Raw genomic sequence first — 22,231 nt, forward strand, 5'->3', positions numbered from 1 at the left:
TCTCACCCTTGCCTATGCTCCTCCAGCCTTCAGACCTTCTTTTGTTTCTCCCATATGTCAAATTTGTGCTTCCACAGGGACCTTAGTATTTTACTGTTCCTTCTGTCTGGAATATTCTTTCGTCAAATATTTGCACTTTAATCATCCAAGACTCTGCTATGATCTCCTCACAGAAGTCTTTCTTGATCACACAATCTAAATAAGTCATCATCCCTAGCCAATCCCAATCCACCCAGCTATTTTATTTTCACCCTAACATTTTTCATTATCAGACATTTTCATATTTATTTGTCTTTATTTTATTGTTTGTTTCCTTCTACTAGAATATGTTCCAAGAGAGTAGGGACCTTGCTTGTCTTGTTCAACATTGTATCCCTTGTACATAGTAGACATTTAACAAAGATTTGTTAAAGGAGTAAATTCAAAAGGGGCTGAACAAAATCTTTTGGAGGCTAGAAGGACCAGTGGTGCTCTAGTGCCTATAAAAATAGACATTTTCAACATGAAGCTGTTAAGTCATACCTAGAAATGAAGAAGAGAAGACATGGTAACCCAAGACCAAGAAGAAGAAAGAGCTACCCAGCTTGGGTGTCAAAATAGCAAAAACAGTGATAAAAGATCAATCATCTGAGGTGGCTGTGGCAAACTTTGGATTCAAAGAATAAGTTATGTATCCAGAAATGTCTTGTCAATAAATTGCCTACACTTGAGTGTGGTAGCCAGCTACTGAGATGGTCCCTTGTTATTCATGTACTTGTGTGGTCCCTTTCACATTGAATCAGGGCTGGCCTGGTGTGACCAATGGAATACAGAAGTTGATGGCATGTGACTCCCAAAGCTAATATGCGTTGCAGCTTTAGCCTTGCTCTCTTGGCTCACCTGCTCTGGAGGAAGCCAGCTTCCATGCCTTGCAGACACTCAAGGAGCCTTGTAGAGATGTCCACGTGGACAGGAACTGAGGCCCCAGCCAAAGGCAGCATCAACTTGCCAGTAAACTCACGGAGCTACCTTGAGTGTATCCTCTAGCCCTAGTCAAGCCTTCATGAGAGACCCTGAGTCAAAATAGCTCAACTGGCATGTTCTAACTTTCTGAGCTATAAAACCTGTGAGAAATAAATGAATATTACTGTTTTAAGCCACTAAATTTTGGGATGTTGTGTTACACAGCCATACTAACTGGAACATTGAGAGTTCTTAAAATTTCCAAGAGTTTTGTACTCTCAAGGACGTTCAACTTCTTTAATGGGAGAGAAATTGAGAGGTGAGAGATGGGAGTGTCATGAGCTTAGCTGATCAGATAAACCAAATCAACTCTGTCTATTAATGGAGTGATGGACGTTTCAGACTGACCTCTCATCATATATCCTCACATTTTATGGACTTGTAAACCACTGTAGCCATAAAGCTGTATCACAACTAATGTTAATTAAGTAAAGAATAAGTCAAATTAAATGTTAGGAGCATTGCCAACACAAGTGGCTGATTGAATGAATTTTTCATTTTAGAGTTGGTTGGCCAACATGTAGGAAGTTCTTATGTTCAAATTCGGTCAAAAACATATGCTAGATTTTTTGGTCTGAGAGGGGATCCCAGTTTTACAGTTTTGTTTGAGTTTTAGAAGTGTAGTTTGGAATAAGTTCTGCTGACTTTAATGGGACATGCGATAATAGATCTGCTAACAGGAACACAGTGTGTCACTTTTGAATGGTAAGCTGGAACTTCAGAGGTCTTTCTTGAAGACTTTCCTATCACTGGAAAAGCTGACTTATTATGGACGTACAAATATGCCTGACTTTTGGCCTTCCTACGAAGTGATCTGCCAGTTCATAAAATATTGTTCTGCTCCCAGACTTCAGGGAATTAAAAATGTATGTGTTCATTGTTTGAATTCTCTGGAGTTCTGGGCTTTACCCTCACCTTTGACTCTTGCCCCTCCAACCTTATATGCTTATCTTAATGGATTTCTGAAAGACTTTTTAGATGTCAATGTGAAGGAGGAGATTCTTTCATCTCTATAGTTTTCATTAGTAGAGTGTCATTCTTCCAGGGCTAATGTTTTTCACTATGGCCTTGAACACAGCTTGTTATTGAGGGGCTCAGCCTTCTGACTTATTAGGCCATAGAATTAGAAAAAGGCCTAGCCTCCACTTGAATTTTTCAAGCTGTGCCTTATATTCCTATAACATCTTAATGAAACCATTCTTTTTGCACAGAAGCTTCTTTGACCTCTTTTGGGAACCTACTCTAGTACTCTGTGGCTCTTGTTCATAAGAACATTCTTTTTCCTAATATCTAGTCTAAACTTTTCCTTCCTTAGCTGAAGGCTTCTTGTCTCCCATTTTTTGAAATTACAAGTGATTCCCTTTCCTCACTGAAGACTAAACTTTATACCTAATGGCTAGAATGTCAAACAAACATTAATCTTGTCTCCTGCCTCTTTACAGATGGAGGAATGCCCAAAAGCAATTTAGCTTTAGACAGCAGAAGTATTTGTGTAGTGTTATTTAACCTCTGATTCATCTTCTCAAATCATCTTGGTTTAAGCTTTATTTCTCAAAGATGCCAACAGCATAAGAATCTACCTTGAAACTTCACAATCATTCCATACTTCTACATTTCATTTTAAATTATGTCTTTCCCTTACATAAGCTACCTACTGTAAAAAGGATACTTATACATTTGCAAAGGACCATTTATATGCCTCAGCAATACATGTATCAGGTTTGAAAATTTCTCTTCATAGATAGGGCCTACTCTAAGACCACTTAATATGCAAAAAATTCATACTTTCCAAAGAGCTATGTAAGGGGCAATTGTTCACCTCCAGGCAAACCTCCCCACTTCCCCCCACTCCAAACACACATACACACGGGCCAGTCACACTGAAATTCCACCTTTGGGAACGTAGCCCTTAGGGATAACTAGCTCAAGATTTTAATGTGGATCCTCTGGCATTTCTCGATACTCTCTCTTCACACTTTTATTGCCAAACTAAGGGGGAAAGAATTTCAATATAAAGAGCTGGAAATAGAATGAGCTAGTCCATTGAGGCAGCAATCACTTACTCCTTTTAGAGTGTGATCTATTCTTTACTCTTACAATAGTTCATTGAAATTCTATTTTTGAGCTAATGGGAATTTTAATGAGGGAGAGGATAATGGTGGAGCATCTGGGCAGGAGGTGGGAATGATGAGCAAAAGACAATTGTCAAGTGAGTTGGAGGACTGACCACTTTAATAAGGAGTTGGGGACAGTTAGAAGGCAGAAGAATTGCATGAAGGGGCATCTGTTCTCCATCTCAAGTAGAAAGAATCTATTGCACCCTCCTCTATTTTTCTACTGGATGCACTTGAAAAATTCCAAAAACATGCTAAGTTACAGGTTTGCTTGTCTGTGACCCCTAGTGAACTCCCCAAAGACAGGAAACTGGAGGACACAGGAGGATGCAGGTACTGTGGGGGATGCAATATGGGATGGAGTAGCAGGAGCACAGATGCCTGGAAGAAGAAAACTATAAATAATAATGCCAGCTGTAGATAGTAAAGCTAAATAAAAATTCAAAAGAAATATCCCATGAGCTAAGAAGATTTTCAATAATGCTGATGGTAGCCTATCAGAATGTGGAACGTACTGCGTAAAGTTTCATGTTTAGAGAAACTGGGTTAAAGAAGGTTGACGAATATTGCTTCAGATCTTGGAATAAAAACCTCATAGGAGGAAAAAAAAGAGTTAAATGATCCAGGGAATATAAACTAAGTTCAAATGGTCTGTTGAAAGAGATGATGATGATGATGATGATGATGATGGTGATGACGGTGATGATGGTGGTGATGATGATGGTGATGATGGTGGTGACAGTTATTTTACTAAGCATTTGCTGTGTGCTAGGCACTGTGTTGAATCCTTTTTATAAATTATTATTTGATCTTACAACCCCTCTCTGAGATCGATACTATTATTATTCTTCCCATTTTTCAGATTTAAACAACGCTGAAGGTTAGAAAGTTGAAGTAAATTGTCTAAGGTTATAGAGCTAGGAAATAGAGGAGGCAGAAATTAAACTCTGGCATTCTAACTTGAGGAAAGGACTAAATCCCCTATATACTAGTCAAAATGAGCCTACACGGGTTAGAAAATCACTGAAAACTTTTCTGGCTATTTCTCTAATAGTAATACCATCAACACTTTGGTATAAAATTTCTTTGTGGACATTAACTCTTGTGAAATGGCTGCTTATGGTAACAAAAGCATAGACTGCCAGTATGAATGTTCTTAACGTATGTTTGCAGCTGCAGGCTGCCACATTGGGATGTCATGTCACTGTCCCCAACTTAGTGAATTTCATATTTATGGTGCTTTGCCAGATATGACCACGTTACCGCTTATTAAAGTTATGGCAAGCAAACATCGACAATTTTGAGGAAAAAATTGAAAACACTTGATGTAGCAGAAAATCTAATGACTGATTCTTAAGCCTGTATTGCCGCATGAAAGCTTAAAAAGAAAAAGCACAACAGCAGGAAGCCTAACATTCCTGGTTTTGTCAGGTTTTCAACTGCCATTAAAAAGGTTTGGCATTTCCTTATAAATGTCTACTAGAATTTCCTCACATAAGATGTTCTAATATGTTGAATAAAATTGATAGAAGAGTTACAAAAATAAGAATTTTGTGTAGTTTGGTCATCTAAGTTATATTAAATCATATTTTGTATTTTGTTTATTGTTTTGGCTAGGTCAATAATGTTTGTTTAAAAATATCTTTTATGGAAAAAATGGCACCTGGCCCTTGAAATTAGAAGATCGAGCATTACACTGTTTCTTAGAAAAATCAAGATTGGTGTACATAATTTTTACTTACGGTATATTTTCCAGTAGAATAGCCTATTATGTGATTAAGAACTGTTTGCACTTACTACCAGGAATCAAACAACATTTGACTTGTAATAAAAATGTGATTGTGTTCTTCAGGATGATGGTGTAGCCTGGGTTCCTCTGACAGCAGAGCCTGAGACCAAGGCTTGCGTGCAGGTAGTTTATTTGGGAAGTGGTCTGAGGAAGGATGGGGGAGTGAAACAGAGGAGCAAAAGCCAATACAAGGGTGCATTACCGATTTGAAGGCCACTGTGGGAAACTGGTGCTTGATTCTGCTGGAAACTTCTGATGAGCCTTTTGAAAAGTGTCTTAGGCTGTTGCCTAGAACAGGAGTTAGTGACCTATGGTCTCTGGAACAAATCTGGCTGGCCCCCTATTTTTGTAGAGGTTTTATTGGAACAAAACCATACCATTTACCAGAATGAGAAGTCCTGATTTGGCTATTGAAAAAAATGCTTTGGCTTTGGCTTTCTTGAGGAAAGATTGGAGGGGTGACAGGAGAGAACTGGGGAGATAAATTAGGTGAGTTGTAGTCATACAGGTGAGAGATGGTAGTGGCTCGTCCAGAGTATTCCTGTGATGTGGTGAGAAGTGATCAAATTCTGAATATAGTTTGAAGATAAAAATGGCAGAATTTCCTGATGGATCTGATGAACGGTGAAAGAGAAATAGCAGGATCTATGAATATTAGGATGCAAAGGACTTTATGCTACTGGGAGAATGAAGTTTCTTTTTATAGAGATGAGAAGACCATAGGAGTTGGAGGTTTGGTAGAAATACTAGGAGTTTGATTTAGACCAATTAGTATGAGATGCCTATTAGATATCCAAATGTACAGGTCAAGTACAAAGTTGTAAATATGGTTCAGGAGAGAGTATGGACTGGTGATATAAATTTGGGAGTCATGAGAACATTTTCTCAATCCCTTGAGAGTTTGCTTCCTGGCAATTGTCATTAGTTTGGCTCAAGTAAACTCTTATAAGCTTTAAAAGAAAGAAAAATTGGGGGGAGTCATCAGCACATGGACTGTATTTAAAGCCGTGAGATTAGATATGATTATCAAGGAAGCAAATAGAGATATATAAAAAAAAAGTTCAAGGATTAAGCCCGGTGAAACATTAATAACTTGGTTATATCTTTATAAAGGCTGATTTAATTTAATAAAAGTCATCGTATAGGCAGCCTAATGGGGAATAATGGTGAGAAGAATCCCTATTTATTGAGAGCCCATTAACTTTTATGTAAATGTAGACAATACATGCTGACCAGGTGTTTGAACAAATTTTTTCCTCATTCTGGGTCTCCATACATGCATGAGACTGTGATTATAATTTAGTTCTAACATTCCAAAACAATGAAAACCAACCTGGTATTAGTTTAATATATTTAGAAGACCTTTTTGTCTTTTCTTTTTTTCTTTTTTGGTCAAAACTGTTTTGTGAATCACAGGAATACGTACTTGACAAAAGAGTAAAAATCACTTATATTTACTGATGGTATCGGGGCTTGTAAAGTAGCACAAACTCAGTAGGACTTAAGGGACTTTATGAAGTTCCTTCAGACCAGTTTTTACAGAGCTGCCCTACTATTCACACACACAATTTGGTCCTCCTGCTTGTTAGACCTTTTCTCTTTTGGAAGGACATATTATGGCTCAGCTCAAGTATATTTTAAAAAGCAATACACAAAATGAGAAATGCTATTTTCATAATTTGAAAAGCTGAGCTTTAGCATTTTAATTTATACAATCAATCTAGTTCCCTGCATATTTCATAGTGTGACTTCTTCCATTCTCGGTTCAGTCCTTCATCTCTTGCAGTTCTCAAGAGACAATAATCTAAAACTGCAGCCAAAAGCCTGACACAGCCCATAATAAAAATGGCTTGATGTTTTCTCGAATATATTATCTGATTTTTCTCTAAGGATAATGGATGGAAGATTTCATATGAAATGCTTCAACTGGGCCCCTGAAATATAAACTTTTAGTGATCATTCCCCACACTGCATTATCACAGTCCAGGTATTAGAGGGGATAATGGGAACACAGCAGAGTCAAAAGCTTGTAGGAGAAACTTGGTGTAATACTGGAGATTTTATTCACAATGGTAAATCACACTGAAAAAAATGTTTAAGAGTCAAAACATGAGAACAGCTCCAAAGATATTAATCAAGTAGGAAGGAGTCATCTTAATGGAGAAATGTTGCCAAGATGGATGCAGTCACCCTGGGAAATTAGGAAGTTTAAAGTTATAGCTGTGGTTATGTAATGAATGTTTATATCCTTAAAAATACACAGTAAATATATAGGAGTAAAGGGGCATGATGTATGCATCTTACAAATGGTTCAAAAAGTAATTTTATATGCGAGTGAATCTATGTATATCTTTACCTAAAGACAGATAGAGAGGGAGAAAAGGAGAGAGGGCGAAAGGACGAAAGAAACATGTACTTGATAAAGTAAATGGGGCAATATGTTAATAGTAGGTGACATTCTTGCAGCTTTTCTGAATGTTTGAAATTATTTCCATATCCAAAGGTGAAAACAGCACACACACCCACACACACGTGTATACGTACATAGATGTTCAAACTATATTTGTTAGTTGACTCATCAATTTGCTTTGGAAGAGGCTGAGGAACTGTAAATATATTTATGTAAAGTATAACGTCACGTTGGAAAGCAAACAAGTCAGTGCAATGGTGAGCCATGCCATGAAGGCAGTGTGTGAGAGTCAAAGGCTCAGAGGGCAGACAGCAGTGCATCTCACACTTTCATATGCCGCATAATTAAGTGCCAGGTAGTCACAGTCGGTACTCAATAAATATTTGCTGAATGAATGAATAAAAGAAAGAATGAACGTTAGAAATAGTGAATAAAATAGGTGTCCAGAGGAAGGAAGGAAATATTTTTGAGTAGGATGGTAGTTTTTGAATTGAGCTCTGCCTGCGTTGGGGGTTCATGAGTCCCCATCTTGGGCAGCTGTGGGGTGATGGGGAGAAGTGGAGAGGAAAGATTAAGTGGGGTTCTGGGCCCTCTACCTAGATTTCAACAGACATTTTATCTGCTTTACCTATTAAGTTCCAACAGAAAATTATGTCTGAGCATAGATACCTGCACCTTGTAAACATTTGAAAAAGCAATGGGCTGGGGAGTGGGAAATACTTTCTCAGAGCACTGAAAGAGATCATTTGAATGAGAGAAAAGGTGCTGGTCAGATAACAGCATGCTGGTGCTGTAATGCAAAGTGGAGGCCATCCACATGACATTTTGCCCTTTCCACCAAAGAGGAACCTAAAAAGAGCAAGGTTTCAGGGAGGATGGGAGTAGAAAAGGGTTCAAATGCATCTTGTTTTCTTGTGTAAAACTTCACAAAACCAATAATGACCACAATTGAAGGTTAGAAGAGCCGAGGTGAGCTTTAGGTTACCTTGCCATAAGCTACTAATACTTCTATTAGGGTTCCAGCCAATGAAAATTATCAAAGGCCTGTAAACATTCCTTCCATAACTTTCCATCTTAAAGGAAAATGGCTTGTTCTGAGAAGTAGGGAAAAGGGGCCAAAGGAAAGTTGAATGTGCACAGTGTTAGTATGTGAATGTGGAGGAACCTGGAATGAACCCATTATTCAAGCAATAACAGTGTACAAATCCCTTTAGTTTTACTTTACCAGTGCATTTTTAAGACTGTCAAGTATCTTTTTACTATAATGTCTATAAGAGAGAAGATGCCACAAAACTTGATAGTTATTAATGAATTTTGAGTCACTTGTGCTCGTGTGACTGGTCTGCTTTTCAGGTAAATAGCCAACCATATTTGGATCAGATCCTTTGGTGAAATGTGGACTTCCAGAAGTCGGAACAGAATCCTGTCTCTTGCCTGCCTGATTCTCATTAAGGCAGAAGTAGGTAGAATGAACATTAAGCAACACTAATCAGTGACCTCTTCATTCCAGATAGCACAAAGCCATGTGGCAGGAGGGAAATCTGTGTCACTGTCGAGGACAAAAAAGGGGCCACATACTAAACTTGACAAGCTCAGGGGAGGCCCGCATGCAGGCCCTACAAACTCAGAGACCGAAATTAACCACATAGGATGGTCTGAACATAAAAGTTCCTAACTAAAAGCAAACCATGGCCAGTAGTCACATCCTTGGCTTGCAGCTTCCTTGACAAAGGTCAATCTTTACCTTAAGTGAGCCTGTTCATTGTCTTTTTGCATCTAAGATAACATACCCTTGGAATGTCAGAGTAATCCCTTTATTCCCACCCCTCAGGGCACAACCTTGCACCAGAGCAGGAGACCACAGAACCCCTCACTATTAACTTGTTCCCAAATACCATCTCCATGTGTTGTAAATGTTAATAATTAACTAGCATGTACCCACCAATACAAAAGAAGTATGTGTCTCTCTGTTTTACTTTTTAATCCAATCCCAGAGATTTCCCTGCTTTGCCTTCTCCTGCCCCCTTAATCTATCACCAATGGGTTTCATGTAACCCACCCTACATCCATCTCCTCCTTTGAGTCTGATGTATAAAATAACCTGCAAAACTGCCATTCTCCAGAACATTTTCTTAATCCTTGAGATTTTGCTTCCCCACGATTGTTGTCAGTTTGGCTCAAATAAACTCATTAAAATTCTCTACGAGTTAGAATGTTTCTTCTGTGGACGCTGTGAACAAGGTGGTGTCAACTGCCCAGGATGGAGCTGCTCTTTGAACGGTGAGCTATATATGCTCCCTTGGTTAGGATGGACACCATTTATCCATCTATGAACAACTCAAATTCTTCACAGACACAAACATTTTCTCCTATAAAGAACACAACTACATACACAGTACAGCTTCTGTTAACTTAGTGTGACGTTACCCAAGACTAGTGAATATCTGGCCCAAAAAAGGTCACTTTTGCTGCCAATGAAACATATAGCATCACTTTCCCTGTGAGTTCTGATCACAATTACTGAAGCTGCGTGGTAGGAACTTGCATGGTATTCATTCCTAGACTGTGAAACCTTATGACTTTGATTAAACTTGTTTAAAATCCTAGCTCTAGAAACTCTCTCTCTCTCTCTCTCTCTCTCTCTGGCAGGCTAAAGATAACATCTTGACCTAAGCTACGTTTCAGCTCCTGTGTTTTAAGGTGGAATGACCCCCTCGCTGCTTTCTCATGAGACTTTAGGGTCCAGGATGTAAAAGGAGACTTTTTTTAACCTGTAAATGGCTTTATTTATTTATTCCAGTGGGCCCCTGGAATGCCTCAAAGATTTATTCTCTGTCTCTATAAAAGAGTAAATTTAAACTAATTAGTCCTATTTGCTATACTAAAAATTACATGGGAAGCTTTGTCAAATAAAGAAATAATGTTCTATTTGTATGTATATATTCTTATTACTGAAAATAAATTTTGAGGAGATTATAATCTCCAAGTGTCTGCAATATCCTGATATAATATTTTCATTTGTAATTCTAGTTGGTTTCTTAAAATGTTATGTTGCAGAGAAAAAAATTATTCTTTGTCAATTGCATTATAACCATATTAAGTTTTGATTATTTACAGACAGTCATTATTGTACTCTGATACTTTTGCAAACATGTTTCATCTTCAGAAAGACAGAGAGGATTCTGACTTATTCCAAAATACAGGTCTCTGAGAATAAACTTTTGGATCATACCTTTATAATGGATAAAGATTTTTGGAACTCTAAGGAATAACTGTATTCATGAAATGCTGGCAAGTGATCAAGATATCAAGAATTGATTATATGGCACTGAGTGAACTGAGGGTGATTATAATTTTTATGAATTTTTGGTTTTAAATATTGCTGATTTTTTCTTTAGTTTTCCAGATAAAAGGAAACTTGTTTCTCTTAAACTACCTATGACTTAGCAGTTTGGTAAATTATACCTTTGTGAACAGAATGAAACATTTATTTTTTTCCTCCCTACTTGATCTCTTCAGAATTCAGAAACTCTTAATGATTTAGTATTTTTATTTTGGTGGTAATGTATTTATTTGCATTAAGTTCAATAAGAATCTATTCTCTATATAACAGGACAGCATTGGAAACTGATTTTTATTAACAAGTCTTTGACTGCAATGTCATGTTTGAGAGAGAAATGCATAGACTTGGATATGACCAGGCAGCTTTAAGATGTAAGATTGACTTACATCTTAAGCCAATAAAAGCCCTTGGAAATATCAGCCTGGTACGCTGCTTACATGGTTTCCAGCAGCCTTACCATGTGAGTAAAGAATGTCACTTCTTGGCAGGTACAAGAACCTCAAGACATTTTGGCGACCTCGAAAACAGAGGAACTCATCCAAAACCTATAGGTACTGCAGGCAACGTCTGATAGCACGTCCTTGGCTTTTCTGGCCTTGAGAGGCCTTTTAAGATTAATTTGAAGATTCCTTATGAAAGGTTCCAGCAAAGCAGATTTAAAAGAGCCTATACGGTTAATTAATATTCTTGCTGGACTTATACGATAATCAGGCCAGGTTTATTGAAATGACTTATTTTGCAAATAATTTGGTCTTTATTTGGCTATTCTTGGTAAAAATAGGTTAGAGAGGAAAAATTATGTTTCAATGGAAACTATAATATACGTTTGTGAATATCAGATTCTAGTGCTGTTCATTGTCTTTTTGGTTTTATTTTGTATTTGTTAACTGGACTGGATCCTGAATTCCTCTTGTTTCCTCCAATATCTGCCTATGACTCTGTAAACACATTTTCAATTTTTTCCCCCCATCCTTTGATGTGGAATCATTGAGAACTAAAACTGCCGTTTCCCAAAGCAATGTAAGCTAAAGATGGACTTGATAAAAAATTCAGAAAATTGCCAAAATAGCTCATGCTGAAACCACCTAGTGACTGACGCTGTGTGAGCCACACAGAGAGTGTACCTTAGCTCTGTCTGATGACATCATCAGAGACATTTCAAACTACAGACGATGCTTCCAGCCTCAACATCCAAAAGTCTTGACTGACAGCCTTACAAACTCAGAAGCTGGTTTATAAATTTCTCTGATCATTAACCTTTGTTTTTCTTTTGTTTTCATAGACATCTCTTATAAAATACCTGACGTTATGGAATTCAACCTGTACAGTCTGCCGTTTGGCCCATTCTATTGCTCAAGCTCCAAGACTCGAACAGACTACCCTATAGTTCTCCGCACGTTGGTCTGGGTCGTTAGACAATAGGATTCCTTTAGATTCCTTGCTGGCAAAACAAGGAGGAGTCTATGCAGTGGCCGATACAACATGCTGCATGTACATTAACAGCTCTGGGGAAGTGAGACTCAGATAAACAGAGTCATGCCGAAGGCTACTTAGCTACGAGATGTGAGAAAGAAACACCCATTAGGTAATCTTTTCCTGGCGGCCTTATGGCATGGGATGCCTCTTTTGTGGGTTATTACAGGGATGCGTTATATCGATAATCCTTATCAAATTATGTTTTCTGCTAGCAGCTGTATGTTTTTAACTAACTATATCTTCTTTAGGACTAAAAGTAGGGCCCGCAGGGAAAGAGCGAACATTATGGTAATACAGAGTATTCATGGTAAACCTGGAACTAAAGAATATTTTTAATTGTATGTAAGACAGTTGCATTCCTCTAATCCTGAACTCTGTCCCTTTTCAGCAGGAAGCAGCCAGGGCAGTAGTCATCCCTTCTCTTTCAGCAATGAGGAATGATCAAACGAAAGGGAGTAATTGAAACTGAGGGTCTTTATGACTTTGATTAAATTTAGTTTTAAATCCTAGCTCTAGAAATCATCTCTCTCTCTCTCACTCTCTCCATATATATATCAGAGATCCAGCCTTTCCCATAATCAGCAACTCCCAAGGCAGCAGGTGACAGTAGCCTGGACCTGACTAACGGTCACACAGTCCTGACCTCTCCCAGGCTGAAGGTAACATCTTGCCCTAAGTTATGTTTCAGCTCCTGAGCCCTAAGGTGGAACAACCCCCCTGACTACTTTCCCATGAGACCAGACGGAGGGAGACCGGACAGAGGGATGCTGGAAAAGACCTCAAAGCTGTCCTCAAGACCTGAAGAAATGATTCATTACTCTTACCTCACCTCCAACCAATCAGCAGCCAGCATGATCCTGGAAAAACCTAATCCACGGTGTCTTGTGATTTTGCCCATAGAATCTGTAACCTGCTTGCCATTGGGGAGCCAGGTCTTTGAGCGTTAGCTCACCTATGTCTCTGGGTTTGGTGCCATTTTCTTAAATAAACTTATACTTTTTTTGCTGGGATCTCCAGTTCGTGTCTTGTTTGGCTTTGATGTGCGCAGGTAAATGAACTCCTTTAGTTGGTAACAACAATTCCAGCCCTGTTTTCTCTTGTCTGCAAAAGCTGAACGTTGAACAATAGAGTTTTAGATCACCATGGAAATGGTGAGTACTTAAACAAGATACACAGTTAGATTTACTAGTCCTGTGGACACTGCTGGTCAAATTTTTTCTTTTTTACACACTGCAGCAGTGTGTCATAGTGGCCTTGAAATACTGTGGAGAAAAGCCACAGAGAAAGTCAAGCGTAGGCATGCACTTCTAATCTACTTGGTTGTTTTATTCCCACATAGACTTCATAGACTTAGGATAAATTATTTTGAGGAAGCAGCTCTGGGTAGATATAATATCAGGTGGAGGAACATTTGCTCACAAAGAGTTTTAGGAGAATCACGATGGTGGGATGAAGATACATGGAATTTAAAGATTAATCCAGTTGAAGTCATTTGTTTTATTGAGAAGAAAATTGGGACACTTATGAGAGAGAAGGTTCAGTGGTTTACACAAGATGACATAATTTGATAGAGACTGGAGAAGAACTCAAAACCAATGTGTCTCCAAGACCAATGTTTTTACATGTTTTACTACAGTGCCAATTTGAAATTTTGTCTCTGTAGCGTTATCGAGGAATCCCACAACAGAAGTATGCAAAATGCTATTTATCTTATTTTCAGGCCATAATGCAACACAATTGCTTGATGAATAACACGAATGATCATGCTTCCAGGAACACTTGAAAGCTAAGATGGTCTCTTTGCAATTTAGATCCCTTTCTATATTTGAGTCTTGAGTTTTAGAAACACATAGAAAAATGCTTACTTGCAAAGGCTGTATCTATCAAAAAGCATCTATGATATAGAGAATTTCTTACTTAACCAAACAAACTTCTAAGTGAGACTTTAGCACAGCTGCGCAGCTGCGTCTTTGTCATCTGATGTCTCTGCCCAGCCAGTAAAGGACTCCAGAGAACTTGATCATGGACTTGCTTGAGTCGGCAGACTTCTCTCTCTTTACTTTTTTTCTTTCCTTCTATAAAATCGGGCACCATGTATAGTAACAACAGAATGGGAAGTTTATATAGATTTTGGGGCTATCCAAGCTTTTGAGAATGATACAAAGTGACCTACGTGTTTGTGGTTCCAATTTGCATAATTTTGGATATAAATTGCCTAATCCCATCATCTTTAAGACTGCCTTAAAAAATTGGAGTAGCTCTTCCTGTTCAATCCCTGAATTCTCCTTCCATACGCTCCATTCCATTATAGTCCCAATTCCTTTCCTGTTTTCTTCCCCTGCTCACAGATTGTCACATCCTTGTTAAGATAATGTATTGCAAAGGAATGATCCTTCAGGAAGCTTTGGTTAAGCAGACCCAATAGTAGTAGCCAAGTGTCTCTCATCTCTTCCTTTACCTCCTGGACTTCCTCTTTAGGGAGACAAGCTGAAGGCTGCCCACAGGGGAAGGCACGAAGAGCACCAGCGCCACCACCTGGATGCAGGGAGAAGGAGGCACCACATAGAAAAGAAGTCACTACAGGTTCAAGGGTGAGCAAGCCTCTGGCTTCATTCTTTGTCCTTTTCTTTTCATTTCCTTATTGCAACTCCTTGACTTTATATTTTTCTTCACGTACGTTCCCCTTTCCTACATATATGTGTTCATGCTTTCTCAGTTTCACCTACCATTCCTGGTTTAGAAAAAGGTCCAGTGATTGGTGAGGGACCCACCCTAAGCTGGGAGACGTAGGAGACCAGAATAAGGTCACTCTTCCTTTGGAGAACTCATCCAACAGGCTTTATACCTAGATGCAGGTTTTCATGTCCTCCTGAATATTCAGGAAAAGCCTCTCTGTGAAGCTCTTCTTCATGCTGCCTGAGGTTCAGTTAAGCTCTATCGCACCATTAGCCCTGAAATCTAGGGGACAGGTCAGCAATTTTCTTACTGAAAAGAAAGAAAAGAAAGACAATATGTTGCTCAATTCTCGTCTGCCTTGTGACATGTGAGCTATGTAATAATCCACGAACAAAGTTCTACTTTATGTGATATGGTTTTAGAGACTACTCTAACCAGGCATTTATTAGGGCAACTGCTTTAGGGTAAATGTTCCTTAGAGTAAGAAATAGGCACGGAAAAAAAAAGAAAAAGAAATCTTCCCAAAGGGACATTCTTGGCTTAGAGACTTTCCTCTAGATAGTCCCAAATCTCTAGGTTCTACACATAGTTATCCAAATCATTACAGATCATCTACCAGGAGTCAGGCCCTGTTCTCAGCACCAGTTTAAAAGCAAAAAAGAAGAAAACAACTTGATTTTCTAAAGTAAGGTTCGTTTTTGTTTTAGCAGTTTAAATAATTATTTCTGATGTGGGATGTTCATTTTTAGGAATTCATTTTAGGCCTCCATGGATCCCAAGGGAGCCCTTTAGATAACTATGGATTGTGGAGAGGGAGTATGGAGCAGTTTGGACGTGGGTGGCTGTCTCCCCTGGCAGTTACAGGACCTTTCCTTTTCTGTTTTCCACATTGATATTCTGAGATATATTTATTTTGAAAAAAAAAAAAACATTTTCTGAGGATTTTAAAAGATTAAGTATAGACAATGATTCCTGGTAATATCATTTCTAAGAATCATTGAGATGCCCAGCAAAAGTTGTGTCGTTGGTCTAATGCTTTAGCCTTTGACAAACAGTGGTGATCCATATTTAGTATTATTAGTCATTGTGCCAGAGTTCTGTGCCCTCTAAGTATTTTAAGTGGTTTATTAGGATGTTTTTCTTTTTATTTTTGTTCAGTTTCCTTAAAATTCCAGATTGGATTAAGGATTAAGTCTTGTTAGGTTTAGGGTATTCAAAATGAATTTAGATGTCTTTTCTGGAGAAATTATAGTAAAGTCTGAAATTCAGTGCTCTCTTTAATCCTCACAGTTCAAAGTTTAAAAAAATATGAACTCTAAATATTTGATTTTGATTTAGTGTCTCTATTCTGAATCCTTCACAACACCTACTACAAGGTTGGTGCACAGTAGATATTCAATAAATACGACTGGGGTGAGCTGAATATTTTAGATTCTAAAATTGAGGAGTGCTAAATTGTAGTATTTCAGAAATAATACTACAAAACCTAAAAATTTCCACCTTCATAAACCTGGTTAGAATATTCCTGATCATGGGAGGGAGATAGTAGAGTTCTGGGGGATGTATTCCCCTTTCTCCCTCCCTCCCTCCCTTCCTTCTTTCCTTCTTTCCTCCCTTTTTCCCTCCCTCCCTCCCTCCTTCCCTTCCTTCCTTCCTTTCCTCCTTCTCTTTGTTACTCCACCATGATTAGAAAACCAAAGATCTTTTGGAGAATAAAGTCAAGAAGCAAAGATTTGTTCTACCATATATGAAACGGTAGTATAAAGCTCTAATACCTGTCAGTGCAGTATTGTCAGAAGAGATAAGTAGATTGTTTTAACAGAAGAGAGAACTACAAAAGAGACCCATATAAAGAGACTTAATTTATGCAAAAGATGGCACTGCAGAGCAGTGAGGAAAGTGCAGTCTTTTCACTAATGGTGCTGATACAACTGAGTGTTCACATAGAAAAAAAGGAAATTTGATCCTATCTCATACCAGACATAAAAGCCAACCCAGGTGAATTGCAGACTTAAATTTGATAAGCACGAAAATAAAGATTTTAGATATTAATACCACAGAATATTTTTATTGCATCAGAGTAGGAAGAGATTTCTTAACTAGGATGCAAAAAGCACTAACCATAAAGAAAAAAACTGTGAAACTTGGCTATGTTAAAATTAAAAATTTCTACTTACCAAAAAGCTTTATGAAAGGCATGAAAAGGCAAAGGAAAGAGTGGCAAGAGATATTTTTATCACATATAATTAATGAATATCATACCAGGGTATATAAAGCACCCCAGAAAATCTAACAAAGTAGGCAAAAGATTTGAACAGGCACATCACAAAATAAAAGCCAAATAGCTAATAACCATATGAAAACTTGTTCAATCTCACTAGAAACCAGATAAATGCAAATCAAAACTACTAAGGGATACAAACAAACCAGATTGGCAAAAATTTAAAACCTTAACATTGCCACATTTGGCGAGGATATAGATCAATAGAAAATCTCATATATAACTGGTTAGACTGCAAATTGGTACAACCATTTGGAAAACTCTAAGCATTATCTACTAAAGTTGAAGATGCACATATATTATGATCCTAGAAACGGAACTGCTGAATCATAATGTATGTGTCTCTTCAATAAAAATGAATACATATGTATGCCAGGAGGCATGAAAAAAACCCCAGCCAGTATTCATAATAGCCATAATTTAGAATTGGAAATGTTTTATTTCTTGATCTGGTTGGTGATTATACAAATGTTTATCTTATAATTCATCAAGCTGTACATTTATGCTTTATGCATATTTATGTATCTGTATTATTTTTCACAAGTTAAAAAAAATGAATCACTAAAAATGATAATTGTACCAGCGTCCAGTTTATATTGCTCTTCTATAAAAATGAAGATATAAAATACCTTGTCAAATGTCCTGCTTAAGTCCAGATACATTATATATGTATACATTATTTTGAGCTTCTTAGTAATTATGTCAAAAATGGAAATATTTCCTCACCATGAGTTGCTCTTAAACCACAGAATAGATCACACAAGGCAGTGGATTGTCATATAAACAAAAATGGAAGTAAAAATGCTACTACATCAGTTCTGATTAGCTCAATGAACTTGGTAAATAGATTGGCTACCTCCTTCTTTAAAAGCGGACCTTGAAATTGTTAATCATTTAGGTCTTGTCTGGCTCGAAACTTTTTAAGATTCAGTAATTCTATGACACAAATGTTATCTAATTTTGATTACCATAAAACTTGAAAAAATGCTGTTGACAGACACTGATTTATTAATTGATATAACAGAAAAATAATTATCTACTGAAAGTTGATAAAATTATTTGACTGATTCAAAAATAAAGGGTCAACAGTTATCAAGCATATCCTACATTAGAAAGTTGTTCAATTAGTGTCAGAAAAGTCTTATGCTATATTGTTATGTGAAAAAAGGTGAAAAAAAATTAAGTATACAACACGATCTCAACTATGGAACACAACTAAAGGAAAGTACATTTAAATATGAATAGTAGTCAACTCTGGGATTAAATTTACTTACACTAAGGGTATATTTTCTTTATAATCAGAAAAATATATATATTTATATTAAAAAAGACCAATAAGTTAGTGTAAAACTCTTCAAAAGCAGAGTAAAAACAAACAAACAAACGAACGAAACAAGTCTGCACTTATGTAGAATTAATCCTAGTGAGTTAGAGCACTAAAGAATAGAAATACATAGCCCTTAGAATTATTGGGCCATATTAGAGTTTATTTAAAAAAAATCTGTAGCAGAGAGACTGGCGTGTCAGAAAACAGAGGGAAAGGAAATACGACCCCGTGATTGGGAAAGGATTTTGTTGAAAACAACCTGCTAATTTTTCCAGTAATAATATTTTTGTTTTGCCTGATAATCATACTGTGTCTGTCAATGGCATTGTTCTCCATTGACAGTGAGAGATAAAAAGGAGACAGATCTATGTGACACACAGTAATGTGGGGAAACACTTTCCTTTGCAACAGGAAGAACAAAGAATCTACCTCCCCGAGTCTTGCATCTTTACTTATGCCTCTGAAGAGTAATAGTTAATTTAATTTAATTTTTATTTTTATGGTGTTTTGGATAATCTTAGTTTATATTTTTATTGAGAGTTAATTAATATTCAATGAAGCACACAGTTCTTAGATATTCATTTTGATGACCGTAATAAGACACAGGACAAATAAGTTCCCTTGTGCCCCTTTTCCCATCAATTTCCCTGGCTCTCTTCTCACTTACTGATGGCTATCACCACTCATTAGTTTTGCCTGTTTTTGAATTTCTTAAAAATGGAATCAGATGGTGGATACAGAGGAAAAGAGCTTGGACAGCAAAGTCTACGGTTTAATTTGTTGCTCAAACAAGAATTCCAGGATGTTATCAAGCTTTTCATACAAACAGGTAAATATCTCACCACAACAGCAATAAAATGAGATTAAAGCGGCTTTTTGCCTTTTGCTTAATTTTCCTAGATGGGAACTACTGATCCTCAGGGCATCACTTTCAGGATGGTGGAGACTGGCCATCAAAAGACTTGGGCTCCATTCCTATTAATTCTACTAACTAGCGTCATAGATTTGCTTAAGTTATTTGCTTCATCTCCATTCTCTTTAGCTCTGTACTCTCTAAAATGAATATAAGTCAGTGGATGCAGGAGTGATGGTGAGCATACTTGGTCCAGGCACACTCCGTCACTGGCCCAGATCTTCCCATTTACTGCCAGAGCCATCTGACTCGTATCAGTCATCCCCCAGACTACTGTCCCACTTTTCGCTGCTCAACTACTGGCATCTCATAACCAGCTTCTTCAAGATATTGCCATGACCCTGCACCATTTCACTCCAAGGCTAGACCCAGGCCCCTTTAATTCTTCCAAAGAATAGCCATGACATGGCTGCAATATTTAACTTGATTTTCTGGGTATATAAAAAACATACCTTCAACAACTGCAGAATCTGCATCCTTTCAAAGCACACATGGAACATTTTCAAAAACTTTGACCATGTACTGGGCCAAAATAATTTTTAACTGATTTCAAAGGATAGAGTCATATAGAAGGGTGGCCAGATGGCTCAGTTGGTTAGAGCGCGAGCTCTTAACAACAAGGTCACTGGTTCAATTCTCGCATGGGATGGTGGGCTGTACCCCCTGCAACTAAGATTAAAAATGGCGACTGGACTTGGAGCTGAGCTGCACCCTCCACAACTACATTGAAGGACAACTACTTGGAGCTGATGGGCCCTGGAGAAACACATGGTTCCCCAATATTTTTTTTTTTTTAAAGTTAAAAATAAAAAGTCATATAGAGCAAGTTCCTTGACACAAAATAATTAAACAAGAAATCAATGAAAAAAAAAGCATTCTTTTAAAGCACTATTAAAAATGATAAAACATTCAAAAGAAACCAAAGGGTTGATTTAGGCAGAAGAGAATAAGGTTGTTCCCTAGACATTGCTGGTATCCACCTGCTCTTTTTTCCTGGCATCTACTCTGATTGTTCAGTGTATTCTTTCCGACTGCTCAATGTCTGGGCCAGACTGGCTGTTAATATTCTGAATATTACCCCATCTTTACAAACTAACATGGGGAGAAATCCTTTTGGCTATGGCAGAAGGTTGGGTGAAAAAAGCCACTACAAAACTCATGCTTGGAAGGATCTTATTTTATAAAATAAAGGAGTGTATATATTCCCCCCCCAAATAGTTTACATTTATTTAACTGTACAAAGTGATATCTTATTTAATATTTAAAATATCTGTGAGGTAGGCAATATAATTATTTTCACTTTATAGATGAGGAAACTGAAGCTTAAGAGGTTCAAAGACTTGGCCAAGGTTACATAGCTAGGAAAGAATGGAGTTGGCAGTCAGACCATACAGTCTCCTGAATATTTGTTAATAATGTGATTGCTTGAAAGAAAAAGCAAGCAAGTGGACAGTGTTTAGCAGTGGGAAATTTGATTGGGGTAGCTGGGGGTGGCTTTAGGACAACTGTTGAGAAAATATTGTTCTGTTTTCCCTCCATCACTCTTTGTGTACTTTTTGATTATTTAAACTTTCTTTTTCATGGAGTATGTTGTATTTTTTTAAAAGAGACATGTTAACAACAAAAATGAGGGATCAATAATTCCATCTAGTTCCAACAGTCTGTCCTTGTGACAGCCTCCAGTGGCGAGAAGATGACCAGAGAGGAGCTCTGCCCAGTGAGCTAAGGGCTTAGGAATACTAGTGTGGCTTTGTGAAAATAAAGCCCCCATCTGTATTAGAAATGTTTTGTATTTCTTTAGCACCTAATCTGAATTGCCCCGAAGGCTGACTAAATAACTCTTTCTCCTCAAAGCACCCTGTGAATTCCCTGGTGTGGTCTGAGGGTGTGGTCTTGAGTGGCGATAGCCCAATATTAGCTCTTACCACACTTAGGGAGTGCAGCCCCTGGAGGGAAATCACTTCAACTCTGTGTTGCCATCAACTAAACGCATCATCGTCTTCATAATAACAATTTCCAGCCTCAGAGGGATACTATTAATTAGTCCAAATTTTTAAAGGGCTTGAGAAGGCCAGATGCTAAGTGTTGAATGAGTGGGAAGTTTTACCCAAACGTCTTGCTGGGAGTTCTGAGGAGGGAGGAGGGTAGGTGACTCCCCGCCAGTCACCTGAGGAGGCTAAAGGCAGAAAGGAGAACAGAATGGTCACTGTCCTGGTGCTGAGTGCCCTCCTTTAACCACACCAGACCACCTTCCCTGCCTCCAGTAATTAGAAATTACTTCAGCACATAAACAGGCACTTTATAATGTTTTCTTTTTACAACAGGCAGCACGCTTCTCCTTTTCACGGGGAGAGGGGAACCAGTTTTGGCTTCCCACTGTCCCCACCTTCTTTACAGCCCAGCCCCATATTCACCCACAGAGAAAGCGGCAGTCACACAGGAACATCTGCTCTGAACATGGCCCCCTTCCAGTGGCCCTGGCTCAAAAGGATCTGGTAAAATGGCCTCCTTCAATGTACATCACTGCTGACTTTGGATGGCCTTGAGTTCTCAGCCACCAGCCACAGTGCCCTCCCCCTCTTCTCTTTCCCATTCTCCCATCAAGTTTAATAAAGTTCTTCAGAGAAAGCCTCATTATTGACATGGACACTCTCGCTCAGAACACCCTTCCCATACACCACTCCGTCCAGCGGTGAGTGATAACAACTCTGTTTGTGTTTAATTAGCTCTTGGTTTATGGGCCAGTTTGTGTTGAGGGTGTGGCTGTTTTAGTTGGTTATGCAGTTGACAGAAATATATGTGTATTGATGTGGGTCCTCTGTGTGTGCCCTCTCAATGCTCAGGTCTGAAAGCTCAACAGTGCCTCATTACACTGCCGATGGAGACAAAGTTTTGGAACT

Source organism: Rhinolophus sinicus, chromosome 3, assembly GCF_057876585.1.
Source record: "Rhinolophus sinicus isolate RSI-liver-muscle chromosome 3, RSI-T2T, whole genome shotgun sequence".
Taxonomy (NCBI): domain Eukaryota; kingdom Metazoa; phylum Chordata; class Mammalia; order Chiroptera; family Rhinolophidae; genus Rhinolophus; species Rhinolophus sinicus.